The sequence below is a fragment of the Herpailurus yagouaroundi genome, unplaced genomic scaffold (genome assembly GCF_014898765.1).
Source record: "Herpailurus yagouaroundi ecotype Mexico unplaced genomic scaffold, PumYag 183, whole genome shotgun sequence".
Taxonomy (NCBI): domain Eukaryota; kingdom Metazoa; phylum Chordata; class Mammalia; order Carnivora; family Felidae; genus Herpailurus; species Herpailurus yagouaroundi.
Genome location: NW_024412414.1, coordinates 6,901,116 through 6,914,372, shown reverse-complemented (window position 1 = coordinate 6,914,372; position 13,257 = coordinate 6,901,116). Strand labels below are relative to the sequence as shown.

Here is a 13,257-nt window from a genome sequence, read left to right as displayed (position 1 = left end):
GGACTGCCAGCACATATCAGAGGCTAGAAAAGGCAGGGCAGGATTATCCTACAAGTTTCAGGAGCATGGCTCATGCCAACCTCTTGATTTCAAACTTCTGGCCCCCAGAACATGGAGAGGATATATTTGTTGTTTTAAGCTACCCAGTTTGTAACTCTTTGTTACAGCAGCCATAGGAAACCAATACAAGTCAAGAGCTCAGGGTGTAAAACCCGGCAGAGCTGGGTTTCAATCCTAGCTTTTCGATCACTTGTGTGACCTTGCATAAATCACCCCATGCTTAGTAAATCTCACATTTCCTCCTTTGTAACATGCAGATAATGGTGTCTACCACTACACGATTTTCTAAGAAATGAATTAAATGGAAATCTCTGTGCTCTGTTTACCCTAAAGGGAAGCATTTAATAAACAGCACCTTCTGCTAGGATCATCCTAATGGTGAACACTTCTTCCTCCTTGTGAATGAAGAAACTAAGAAATAGGTTAAAAAACATGCCCAGTGGCAGAGCTGTGGTTCAAAATGAGGTCGCCCTGCCTTCCAATATAGCCCCTGGGAGAGAGATTATGTTTGTTCAAGAGTCTGCGGTGTATGAAGAGCTGGGTGGTGAGAGGTAAACCCCTGAACATGAGCAAAGAGGAGAGATAATATTAGAATACAGTAAACATGGTGACACTGGGTAGTAGCCTCTCTAAGGCAGTTGGGGAAATCAGGAATGCTAACATCACTACTTTGTCCTTCCAGTTTCAGCCAGCACTATCTCTTGCACTGTTCCCCACTGCCCAAGTTCATATTAATGCTGTCATTTCTTTCGAGAAACCCTGTTTCATCCTTTCAACATAAACAAGCTCCTTGGACATATCCAATTTCACAACAGTGTCCTTATTCCTTGTGAAATCCAGAGGGCTGGCTTCTTTTCATTCATGTGCATGCAGTCCCTGCCTATGGCAGCACCCTAGGCAGTATGAAAGGAGGCTCTCAGGACCAAGGACAGTCTGTGAATCCAGCCACCCCCTTCTAGTCCTTGCCCACATTCACTTTACATGCAAAAGCAGTTTTCGTCTCTGAGCCAGGAGAACCAGTAAAGCAATGATAACAGTTGGATATTATCTACAAAATTTTAAAAAGTAATCTCTATACACAATGTGGGGCTCAAACTCATGACCCTGAGATCAAGAGTAACATACTATACCAACTGAGCCAGGCTGGTGCCCCCTAAAAATATTTTTAGAAGGTAGAGAATGTAGTTTTGTGAATATTATTATACAGATTCTAGATGGATCTTTTTTATTGTGAAGCAGGGATGGGTTAAAAAGAGACGAGATTAAAGACAGAGAAACAAAAGTCTACTACAATAAATATTCAAGACTCCTATATGGTTTAACTCCCACATTAAATGCATTTTCCATACAAGAAAAATTGTGCTTAGACAGAACCTGGTTCTGGGTCCATCACTATTAAGGTGTGTGTACCTGAACCCAGGCTATATGCATCTAGTTAGTGACAAACCGCACGTAAGAATCAGTCTCCTGCCTGTCCCCTCCATGCATGTCCATTCTTCAATAGCAGAAGATGGCACATAAAAATAAATATGTGCTGAGAAATAGAAAACAATTTTGAAGTTGCATCAGTAAGCATAAAATTTATAGACTTCTGGTCTCTGTTCTCTCCTTGATCCCAGTTTAGTCGATAGGATTTTGTGCTTACCTGGGAGGAGGCCTTACTCTCATGAATACTGCATCCCTTTAGGTGCACTCCTTGCAAAGCAACACCACAGGTTTAAAAATGGATAGAACAATTTAATCTCTCCCTTTCAGCCATAAATGCCAGCTAATGCAATTTCTGAGATAAAATGTAAATGGTGCAGTGCATACCCTTTGATATGGGACCTACCAATAGGCTCTGATAATGAGAGAGAGTAACCAACACTGCATTAGCACATCCCCAAATGGGGGGCGAGGAGACTGCCCTGCAGATCCTACCATCTAATGAAAGAGAGAACAAGCTGTGTAGATGATGACTAAATTCACACGTAAATTCAAGGAGAGTTGAACTAAAAGAAAAATATCTTTAAAAAAATCTGATTTCTTACTTCTATTTGGAAAAAAAAAACCTTCTCAAACTTGCCTATTATAAAGGAGTTTAGAGTTTAAAGGCAAAAAATCCCTTTTATGACAGACCCAAGGCAAAGTTCTCTTTCTTGGCTCACACAGGAGGAGTTTGCTGCCTGATATCTTAAGGCAAAATTTGCTCCCTAGTCTACTTTGGTTCTTCTTCTTTATCCCCCTCTCCTGTGGACACTTCTTTTCTGTATTCACAGTGCTCCAAGTCATATCCAGGGTTCCTCTGAGGTAACCTAGAAGGCCCGTGCCTGGATTGTATGCTTGTCTCTCATTTCTGGCAAAGTCTGCCCTAACATCCATGGATTCTCATGCATCTCCCAGAACCTGATCTGACACATTGAGGTGCAGAGACTATGAAGAAACAGACATATCTGAAAGACACTGGTGGGATGGAAGTAACGGCACCTATGTCAGTGAATCCAGGAGCCAGGGGGCATGGCAGGAGTAGGGAGACAGAAAGCCATCTTTGAACTTCACACTTGCCTGTCACAGTGACAAAGATGACAGGAGGCAAGGATCTCTGGGGAGGCAGAGAGAATAATTCAAAAATAATACAAGTTGAAGCAATATGGATAGAAGAATCCTGGACCCAAAAACCTAGGGCCTTGATTAAGAGTCTCCCTTTCCCCGCTTAACTGAGCCCCTTCAGAAAGGTCATACCTATCACAAGAGGTTTTTGGAAATATTAAATAAAATATTTCAAATGAGAAAATAAGCAAAGCTTATTCAGCAGATGTTTGCAGATCTGGATTCTCTATCATTTGAATTACAGAGACTTGGGGATGGTATAAAATATTGGACTGAATAAAATCTAAGATGGAAATGAAACACTGATTCATTTCTTCTGTGAGTGTGGGTGGACAAAGTCATTTTCAGTCCAAGGGGTTCTGCAGTTATGGGAAGAAGGGAGAAGAAAAAGACAGAGAAAGGTGGGAAAATGAAAGGTAAGAGGTCAATGAAATGAGGTATTCTAGAATATGGTTGGACCCCACATGTTCAAAGGAACTGAGCATTCACTGCATGTGCTAGCCTTGAACTTATCACATTGGATAAGGAATAAATAAATCATCATTTCTATCTTCAAAACCTCTCTAGCATTCTAGTAGAGGTAAATGCACCAAGAGTAATACAACAATGTGATTGAAACTGAAAATTATGGTCAAAGACTTGAGGAAGCACAGAAAGGGTGTCAATGATATTCCTGGAGGTGGGAACATCTGTACAATGTGCAGAGGGGAAGTGACACGTGAGCTGGAATTTGAAGGTTAAGCAGGAGCACACCACAGGACAAAGAGGACAGGCATGTTGTATAGGCAGAATAACACCCCCTCCCTGGATGCACATGTTCCATTCCTCAAAAAACTGTAATTATGTTACCTTACTTGAAAAAAGGACCTGGAAAATGTATTTAAGGCTGTAGACCTTAAAAGTCAAGAGACTGAGCCACCCAGATGCTCCAATCATTTAGGCATCCAACTTCATCTCAGGCCAAGATCTTGCATTCATTGGTTTGAGCCCTGCATCGGGCTCTGTGCTAACAGCTCTGAGCCTGGAGCCTGCTTCGAATTCTGTGTCTGCCTTTTTCTCTGTCCCTCCCACCTCTCTTTCTCCCTCTCAAAATTAAATAAACAGAATAAAAAATCTTAACAAACAAGAGATTATCTTGGGTTATCTAGTGGATTCAATCTAACCACAATATCCCTTAAAAACAGAATTTTTCTGGCTGGACTCCAAGAGATGGGAGAAAATATGAACAGCAGCTTGGTGAAAATTTTATAGAATGTGGCCATAGTGTAAGCAAAAGGCTGCCTCCGGAGGCTATTGGGCAGAGGAATGGAAACTATGATTTGAGAAAGGTGGGTAGAAAATAAATAAATTCCTAAATTGGCCAGAATTTACAAATAACAAAACTCCTCTTATTTATAAAATCATCATCACAGTATTTTGCATTTTGACTCAAATGAGGTTGCTATGGTCTGAATATCCAGAAATTTCTCTTTTAGATCTGATTTTGAAACCACAGTAGCATACTCTTTCCTTCCATCTTAGTTGATTTATAAATGTGAATATGTTGCTTCAACTATATGTAGTCTAGTACTGGAAATAGTAGTAGACTGCTTTCTTATATAGACATTCAGCAACCCATATTGAAAAACCACGGCATAAGCATCACAGATTTAAGGCAATACAATATAGATAGCAAAAGTGAAATAAAACAATAGAAAATGGGAGCGAAGGCTTCAAAGATGGAGATTTCGCTTTTAAATCTATCCCTATTACCCTTTTCTAGTACCTTCTCATAGTACCCTTTTAAGTATAAAATATTTCTTCATCTGCATATAGACCATTTGGACTGATTTTTTAATACAAGTTTACGGGATTAGAGCTGTTTTACTGATCACCTTCCTTTGGATTATAGATGCATATGATGGAGAACAACGGCAACAAAAATGCATACGGAGACAAGCAGGATTGTCCAATCAGTGACCCCAGGTTCCTTCTCTAGGTTGCTTGGCAACAAGCTCTCTCGTTACTGGCTTCCCCACCTTACCCAGAGGGTAGCCCAACTCAACCTTCCACAGGATTGTGGGCCATCAAGTAGCCATCTTGCTTTCATGAGCCTTCCTGCTACAGGATATGTTGGTCTATGTTTCCAGGTGCTGAGTAGCTGGTATCCCATAGGACTTGGCTGGAAATCTGCTGCCTAAGCCCCTGTTGCCTTGAATCCAAGCAGTTAGGTTGTCCATGGCCCTATCTTTCTTTTTCTTTACAGGGGAGAGCAGAAAGGAGTGGGATCCTTCTGCTTTTGCAGGGCTCTGTGACACACCCAGATGTACTCTACCCCAATGACACCTCTATGAAGGATGCAGTGGGACCCAAAGGCCCATGTAAACTACCAGCCTACTTCCCACCAATCCCAAGGGACTCTCCCTGGTGTTCCCTCCAAGCCATTTCACATGACAATGGAAAATAGAGTATTATAAATAAAACCTCAGCTGAATTCACAATAAATTACATTAAGAAAAAAGAGTTAGCACCTCAAAAATCAATTAGCAGGGAAGGAAATAACCTGCAAATGAAACCATGTCTGCTATTTTAATATATACCAGGTAGATGGAAAAAACACAGTGAGCAATGATAAAATGAAGATTCTTGAAAGAAGAAAAATAAAGATGGATTCTTAAATTTGACACTGGCAAAGAATGTGAGTTCATTATATGTTCTCCTTGTTGCAAGAAGGACAAGGAGTCATTTTGGGGGAACAACTGGAACTGGATCTAGATTTGTCCTTGGCTGCCCACCAAGAAAACATAACTCACAGCAGGAATGGCCTTATGTACAGTTACTACCAATGGAGATAGATAAATGACCATGCCTAGCATGGTGTTTTCTGTACATTATAATCTTCCAAAACTAAAGGAGGTCTTTTGCAGTGTGTTTTCTATTTAAGTATTTTCTTCCACAGGTGGCTAATTATCCAATCAAAAAAAAAAAGTAATTAGTCAAGGTCCATCATACAACTAGAAAGACCAATACATTCAGCACTTACTTACCAAGCACCTCATCTTTGCCAGACACTGTGGATAGGACAGTATCAGAGACACACTGCCTGCCTGAGACCAGATCAGTGTGTTGGAGGAGGTGGGAAGGGGAAAGCAGTAATTCATGAACATTAGACAGAGACAAAGATTTACAGTGAGTTTTTCTTTTGTTAGCACATGCCAGATACCTACATATACTCCATTTTGTTGACTCTTCACAATAAGCCTGAAGGTATGTAAGATTTTCCTATTTCATAGATGAATGAAAAAAAAACCTCAAAAAACTGGGGCTAAGAGAAATAAAGCTTATCTTGGGAAGATAAATTGTAACCAATGTAGTAAGAAATATAGCAGACATATACATGCCTAGACAGTCTCTCTTTGGGGAGCCTGAAAACCATACCAAAGGAGATTAATTAAGAGTTCGATGGGGCACCTGGGTGGCTCAGTTGGTTAAGGGTCTGACTTCGGCTCATATCACGATCTCACGGTTCGTGAGTCCAAGCCCCACGTCTGGCTCTGTGCTAACAGCTCAGAGCCTGGAGCCTGCTTCAGATTCTGTCTCCCTCTCTCTCTGCCCTTCCCCCACTCACACTCTGTCTCTGTATCAAAAATAAATAAACGTTAAAAAAAAATTAAAGAGTTGGAGATGCCATCTGGGAAGACATGCATTAGATGGAAAGGCAGGGACACACATTCAGCGAAGAGGGAATAGCATGTGCAACGTTATAAGAAGATATGGTGTGTTCTGGGAACAATGAAAAATTTAGTGGGGCTCCTGGGTGGCTCAGTTGGTTAAGCACTGGACTCTTGATTTTGGATCCCACAGTTTATGAATTCAAGCACTGCATCGGGCTCCATGCTGAAAGCACAGACCCTGCTTGGGATTTTCTCTCTCTCTCTGACCCTCCCCCATATTGTGCTCTCCATCTCAAAATAAACGAATGAACATTTTTTTAAAGAAAAATTTAGGGACATTAAATTTCAGGTAGCAGATTGGGAAATAAGCTAGGGCTAGATTATCAAAGGGTATATGGGCAGAGCTAAAGAAAAGAGATATTCTGTAGACAGTGGGGATGTTAATGAGCTGTTATAAGTGTGACAAGTTAAAGCAAGCCATCAGTGTATCTGGTTGCTTACACAGGACTTGAGCAGCACAATCATCAACAACAAGGAGAAAATATCAACCATTCAGGAGTGAAGGAATGATGCCCTCCTGAATTGGAAATGAACATCCACAAGATACCATCACTGAGCATCTGTTATGTGCTGGGATTTGGTACATATGTAATGATCTTTTTTTTTTTTTTTTTCTTTCCTGATGCGATCTTGTAACTCCCTAAAGAGATTGCAGTACAACTAAGATAGCAGAGGTTTAGTTGTTTGGAATCTCCATGCCTAGATAGTAGTGCAGGCTATAAGATATAGTTGGAGATAGGAGATGAAGGAGCTCAGGGGTTTGGATTGCTATCTTGTCTCAGTAGGCATATCACAACTGACAAAGTCCTCTGTGTATAACATTTGATAAAAATATTTGTATCACTAGGTTAAACCTCACTCATCTATACCATTTGTGGAATGGTCTGTGTAATTTAATAAAAACACCAAATTGTGAGATGGGATTTTATTACAAAATCAGATTTTCTCAAAGTGAGTGTCTTGAGATGCCAGTCGTGGAAATTGTCTCCAGAATGATGGCAAGGATAAAGATGCTCATGGGGTTGTTCTAAAATAGCTTAAAATATCAACTATTTTTTCCTATGTCATCATCATGTGCATCTATTCAAACTGCTTAACTGGCCAATTTTTTTTTGCTCAACATGGCATCAACGAGCATCACTTACTGATGTTCCACTGACATTTGACTTTGTCTCTAGGATCTAAGCTGGCTTCACTAACATCTAGTCCTTGATAGGATGGCTGGAAGACTGGGCTCTCTCTCTCTCCAAGATGTCTGGAAGTGTGATCTCTCTCTAGCAGGGTAGTTGAATCTTTTACATGGTGCTTCAGGATTACAAGAGACTAAGGCACTACAGTTTGTTAACAGTTAGGTCTAAAACTGTTATGTCATTGGTGACATATTCTATTGGTCAAAGAACTCTCAGGCCAGCCCACATTTAAGGAGTAGGAGAACAGACACTGCATTTGATGGGTGACTTGCCTGCCTGTATAAGAGGGGAAGGAACTGATGACGGCCATCTTGGACACAAGCTACCACGACCATGGCAATGATGAGGGCGCTGCTGTTGTTTCTGGAAGGTGGCATTTGTTTTGACAGAACTTTTCAATGAAAGGCCAGATAGTAAATATTATAGGCTTTGTAAGCCGTATACAGTCTGTTGCATATTCTTTTTTCTTGTTTTTGAACCCATTAAGAATGTAAAAACAAAACAACACAAAAAACATTTTTTATGTCACAGAGTAAACCAAAACAAGTCACAACTGGATTTGGTCCCTGGGCTATAGTGTACCAACTCCTACTCTAGGGAGTTCCATGGCCAAACAAACTTGTGAGGCTATATATGTCATCTCTTTTCAGAGCTCCATAGCCCACATAGTGAAGTCTTAAGTAAAAAAAAAAAATCTAGGGGCACCCGGGTGGCTTAGTCAGTTAAGCATCTGATTCTTCATTTCAGCTCAGGTCGTGATCTCACGGTCTGAGAGACAGACCTCTGTGTCAGACTCAGCACTGAACATGGAGCCTGCTTAAGATTCTCTCTCTCCCTCTGCCCCTCTCCTTTACTCATGCTCTAATTAAGAAAAAAAGATTTTAAAAATCTAATACTATAGTTTTAAAGCTTTATTCTTTTCTACTTAAAACCTATTTTAAGTAACGTTTTAGAAAACATAGCTCTACAGTCGTGTGAAATTAGGCTGCGACCAAGGAGTAGACTTAGAATCTAAAGATTTTGTTTAATCAATAGATTTAACAAATTGATTTCCCTCGAGTGGTAGTTGGATAGAGGCAATGATTTCACCAAAGTACCCAAAAATATTGTGTCCTTCTAAGTAGCTTAATCCTCCCATTTATAGTGCTATTTTAAGCCTCTATGAATTTAAAGAATGCCTGTTGTCCTAAATTATTGACTTCTATTCCAGAATATGCCTAACATCTCACAGACTGAAGTTAGAAAAATACAAGTCAGGGGCGCCTGGGTGGCGCAGTCGGTTAAGCGTCCGACTTCAGCCAGGTCAAGATCTCGCGGTCCGTGAGTTCGAGCCCCGCATCGGGCTCTGGGCTGATGGCTCGGAGCCTGGAGCCTGTTTCCGATTCTGTGTCTCCCTCTCTCTCTGCCCCTCCCCCGTTCATGCTCTGTCTCTCTCTGTCCCAAAAATAAATAAACGTTGAAAAAAAAAATACAAATCAGTAAGTCAATGATGTTATGTCAACATAGCATTGTCAACAGAGTGTGGGACTTGGCCTTGGACCTTTGGATTATGTCAAAGTGCTGTCATATCATGGCTGTGGAATTTAAAATAAGTGACTGGATTTTTCCAACCTCTGCTTCCCAGAACACTGGAAAATGGAGGCCATTTACCTCTCAAGATTGTTGTGAGGACTGCAGGGAACAATAATGCACATGTGAAAACTCTCCACAAACTCCTAAGTCTGATGCAAAGGTATATTTCCAGAGTTGTATAGAAATGGCATCATCAGTAAGAGTAGTCTTTTATGATAAGTTACTTCTAACTTACTACATTTTGTTTCTCTTATGGGAAGTCAGAGGTAGAATTGAGGGGTATGTGGCATCAACCCGAATAGGTTTGAATCCTGGCTTAGTATCTGTGAAAACTTGGGCAAGGTTCTAAACCTCTCTGATCCTTTACCATCCTCATCTGTAAGATGATAATAAGCTACTTACAGCATAGGGTTGTGAAAAGTATTATTAGGCAGGAATAAAAAGTGTTTTAGCATCCAGTCTATCACAAGGTAAGCAGTCATCAAATCCAAGTATTATCATTCCTAAAACTAGTAGTTACTAATGACCATACTATAGGAATCTGATAACCAACTTGAGGTTCTAAGATGGATTTTTCAATTTTTTTTTTCAAAATTACATGACTGACAATGAGTGTCAATAGTAATAACATTCCTAGTTAATACTTACATAGTGTTTACTATATTCTTAGGCTCTGGTCCTGAAGATTTACATTTATTAGATCATTTATTCTTACAATAGCCCTGCAAGGTAGGGACTATCCTTACCTCAATGATGCACATAAAGTGATTTGCCTGAGGTCACACAGATGTTTATTGGTGAGCCCATTTGCCAGTTCTGGAAATCAGCTTCCAAAGTGGAGATTCTCAACCACTGGCATATATTGCTTCTGGAAAGAAGAAAGATTCAAAAGAAAAGATGACAGTTAGGCAGCCCAAAGAACAGACCCATTGCCAGAAACATTCAGCTGGTAGAAAAGAGCAGAACCCTTCCACAGCATTTAATGTCCTTCCCTAGGACAAACCATACCACAGATTTCCTTCTCAATGCACAAAAAAGTAAATAATATTACCTATGGACACAATGTCACAGACCATGGATTCCTGGAAAATATGAATCCCTGTCTAAAATACTTAGTATCTTTAGAGTGTCTCCCTAACTTCCCAAGTTTTAACATCAGCCAATGCAGCAGACAGGACTTGGGACTAAAACAAAATGTGACATGACCCACTTAGGAAAGTGACCCACTTAGCCACTTCCAAGCTAGCATTTTCTAGCAACTTCTCGTAAGTGTGAGCCACATCCCATCATTTCCCATTATAGACCTCCTGAGAATAAATTTTACCATTCTCTAATAATAAACCTTTAGGAAAAAAAGACTAGGAAACAACATCTGTAAGGGATGCCTATATGAAATGTGTTTGTTGATTCAATAAATATTTACCAACTGTCTACCAGCTAGGCACTGCTCTAAGCATTGGAGATTCATCAGCAGACAAGACAAAAAGAAACTTTAATCTCAATGTATTTTCATTCTTATGTGAAAATCAAGTAAAAGCAAACTAATTTCAGATAATGAGAAAGACACAGAAGACTGTATACAAAATGAAGAGGTAATAAGGTGAAGACTTTTGAAAAGATGGTTTTACCAGTTAGCTATTTCTGTGTAACAAAGCACCCCAAAATATACGGACTTAAAGAACAAGTATTTCTCTTAATATAGTGGCTTAAAATACCAACTATTAATTCCCATGCATTAAGGAACAGGTAAGTAGTTCTGCTGATCTTGACCCAGTGAGACTAATCCAGGTTGAGTTCAGTCATGAATTTGCAGTCAGAAGACAGATCAGCTTGTGCCAGGCTCATATCAAATAGCTTCTGCTCTTACGCCTGGACGTTAACTTGGATGATGAGATGACTGGACCATGTGTCTCACATCAAACAGGAGACAGGCCTGGGCTTGTTTATATGATGGAGGCAGGGGTCAAGAGAACAAGAAAAGTATGCAAAGAGTGTTAAGGCCTATGATGAATACACTGGATTTTTAAAAATTAATTAATTAATTTTAATATGAAATTTATTGTCAAGTTGGTTTCCATACAACACCCAGTGCTCATCCCAACAGGTGCCCTCCTCAGTGCCCATCACCCACCCACCCCTCCCTCCCATCCCCCCATCAACCCTCAGATTGTTCTCAGTTTTTAAGAGTCTCTTATGGTTTAGCTCTCTCCCTTTTTCTTTCTCCCCTCCCCCATTGTTTTCTGTTAAGTTTCTCAGGATCCACATAAGAATGAAAACATATCGTATCTGTCCTTCTCTGTATGACTTATTTCACTTAGCATAACACTCTCCAGTTCCATCCATGTTGCTACAAAGGGCCATATTTCATTCTTTCTCATTGCCACGTAGTATTCCATTGTTGTATATAAACCACAATTTCTTTATCCAATCATCAGTGGATGGACATTTAGGCTCTTTCCATGATTTGGCTATTGTTGAAAGTGCTGCTATAAACATTGGGGTACAAGTGCCCCTGTGCATCAGCACTCCTGTATCCCTTGGGTAAATTCCTAGCAGTGCTATTGCTGGGTCATAGGGTAGGTCTGTTTTTAGTTTTTTGAGGAACCTCCACACTGTTTTCCAGAGCGGCTGTACCAGTTTGCATTCCCACCAACAGTGCAAGAGGGTTCCCGTTTCTGCACATCCCCGCCAGCATCTATAGTCTCCTGATTTGTTCATTTTAGCCACTCTGACCTGCGTGAGGTGGTATCTGAGTGTGGTTTTGATTTGTATTTCCCTGATGAGGAGTGACATTGAGCATCTTTTCATGTGTCTGTTGGCCATCTGGATGTCTTTAGACAAGTGTCTATTCATGTTTTCTGCCCATTTCTTCACTGAATTATTTGTTTTTTGAGTGTGGGGTTTGGTGAGTTCTTTATAGATTTTGGATACAGCCCTTTGTCTGATATGTCATTTGCAAATATCTTTTCCCATTCCATTGGTTGGCTTTTAGTTTTGTTGATGGTTTCCTTTGCAGTGCAGAAGCTTTTTATCTTCATGAGGCTCCAACAGTTCATTTTTGCTTTTAGTTCCCTTGCCTTTGGGGATGTGTCAAGTAAGAAATTACTGCAGCTGAGGTCAGAGAGGTTTTTTCCTGCTTCCTCCTCTAGGGTTTTGATGGTTTCCTGTCTCACATTCAGGTCCTTTATCCATTTGACTTTATTTTTGTGAATGGTGTAAGAAAGTGGTCTAGTTTCATTCCTCTGCATATTGCTGTCCAGTTCTCCCACCATCATTTGTTAAAGAGACTGTCTTTTTTCCATTGGATATTCTTTCCTGCTTTGTCAAAGATTAGTTGGCCATACTTCTGTGGGTCCAATTCTGGGTTCTCCATTCTATTCCATTGGTCTATGTGTCTGTTTTTGTGCCATACACTGGAATTTTGATTGTATATTCTTGGTCACAGTAGGTTTGTTTTCATGGTCAGCTCAGATTCAAAGGGAGGGGAAATAGACTGCACTTCCTGATGAAATAAACTGCAAAGTCACATGGCAAAAGGCATAGATACAAAGAAGAATGAACATTAGGGAAATGTCTGCCATACATCTACCGTGATCGTCAAGATAAGCCCCCTGGAGGATTGACATTTGAGCTGACACTTGAATGATGAGAAGAGGCACATATACAAAGAGCTCAGTCTAGGCAAAGGGATGTCAAGTACAAATGAATACTTGTACTTGACCACCTGAAATATACGTGTATGTGCATGCATGTGTAAATAAGTATGTGTGTGCACATACATCTGATAATCAGTGGAATATTCTGTCAGCTGAACATGCCTGTATGCTTCTTTTCCCCACCTCCTGTCTTTTGATATAGTAATATTCACACATCAATAGAAACATAGGACTCAATATATTCTTTTCTCACAACTTGGTGTGCATAAGAACCACCTTTACAGATTCTTTGGGCCTCCTCCCTACGAGTTCTGATCCAGGAGATCTGGGGTAGGACTCAGAAATCTGCTATTTATCAAGGACACCTAATAAATCTGAAGCACAGTTTCTATATCTAATTAATTAATAAACAATGTTTAACTTTCTCAAGCTTTGGATGATCCACACTCTTCCTGCTTTCCAGGTAACTGATGCCTA

General features: G+C 40.2%; 1 long non-coding RNA gene across 2 annotated transcripts in view; it reads right to left on the bottom strand.

The window, feature by feature from the left end:
- Positions 1-13,257, bottom strand: part of LOC121041318 (uncharacterized) — an 813,566-nt gene that overhangs the window by 124,771 nt on the left and 675,538 nt on the right. For both annotated transcript variants that reach the window (XR_005795671.1, XR_005795672.1), the window contains one exon: positions 9,871-9,992. This is a non-coding gene — a long non-coding RNA (uncharacterized LOC121041318). The remainder of the gene's footprint in view (positions 1-9,870; positions 9,993-13,257) is intronic.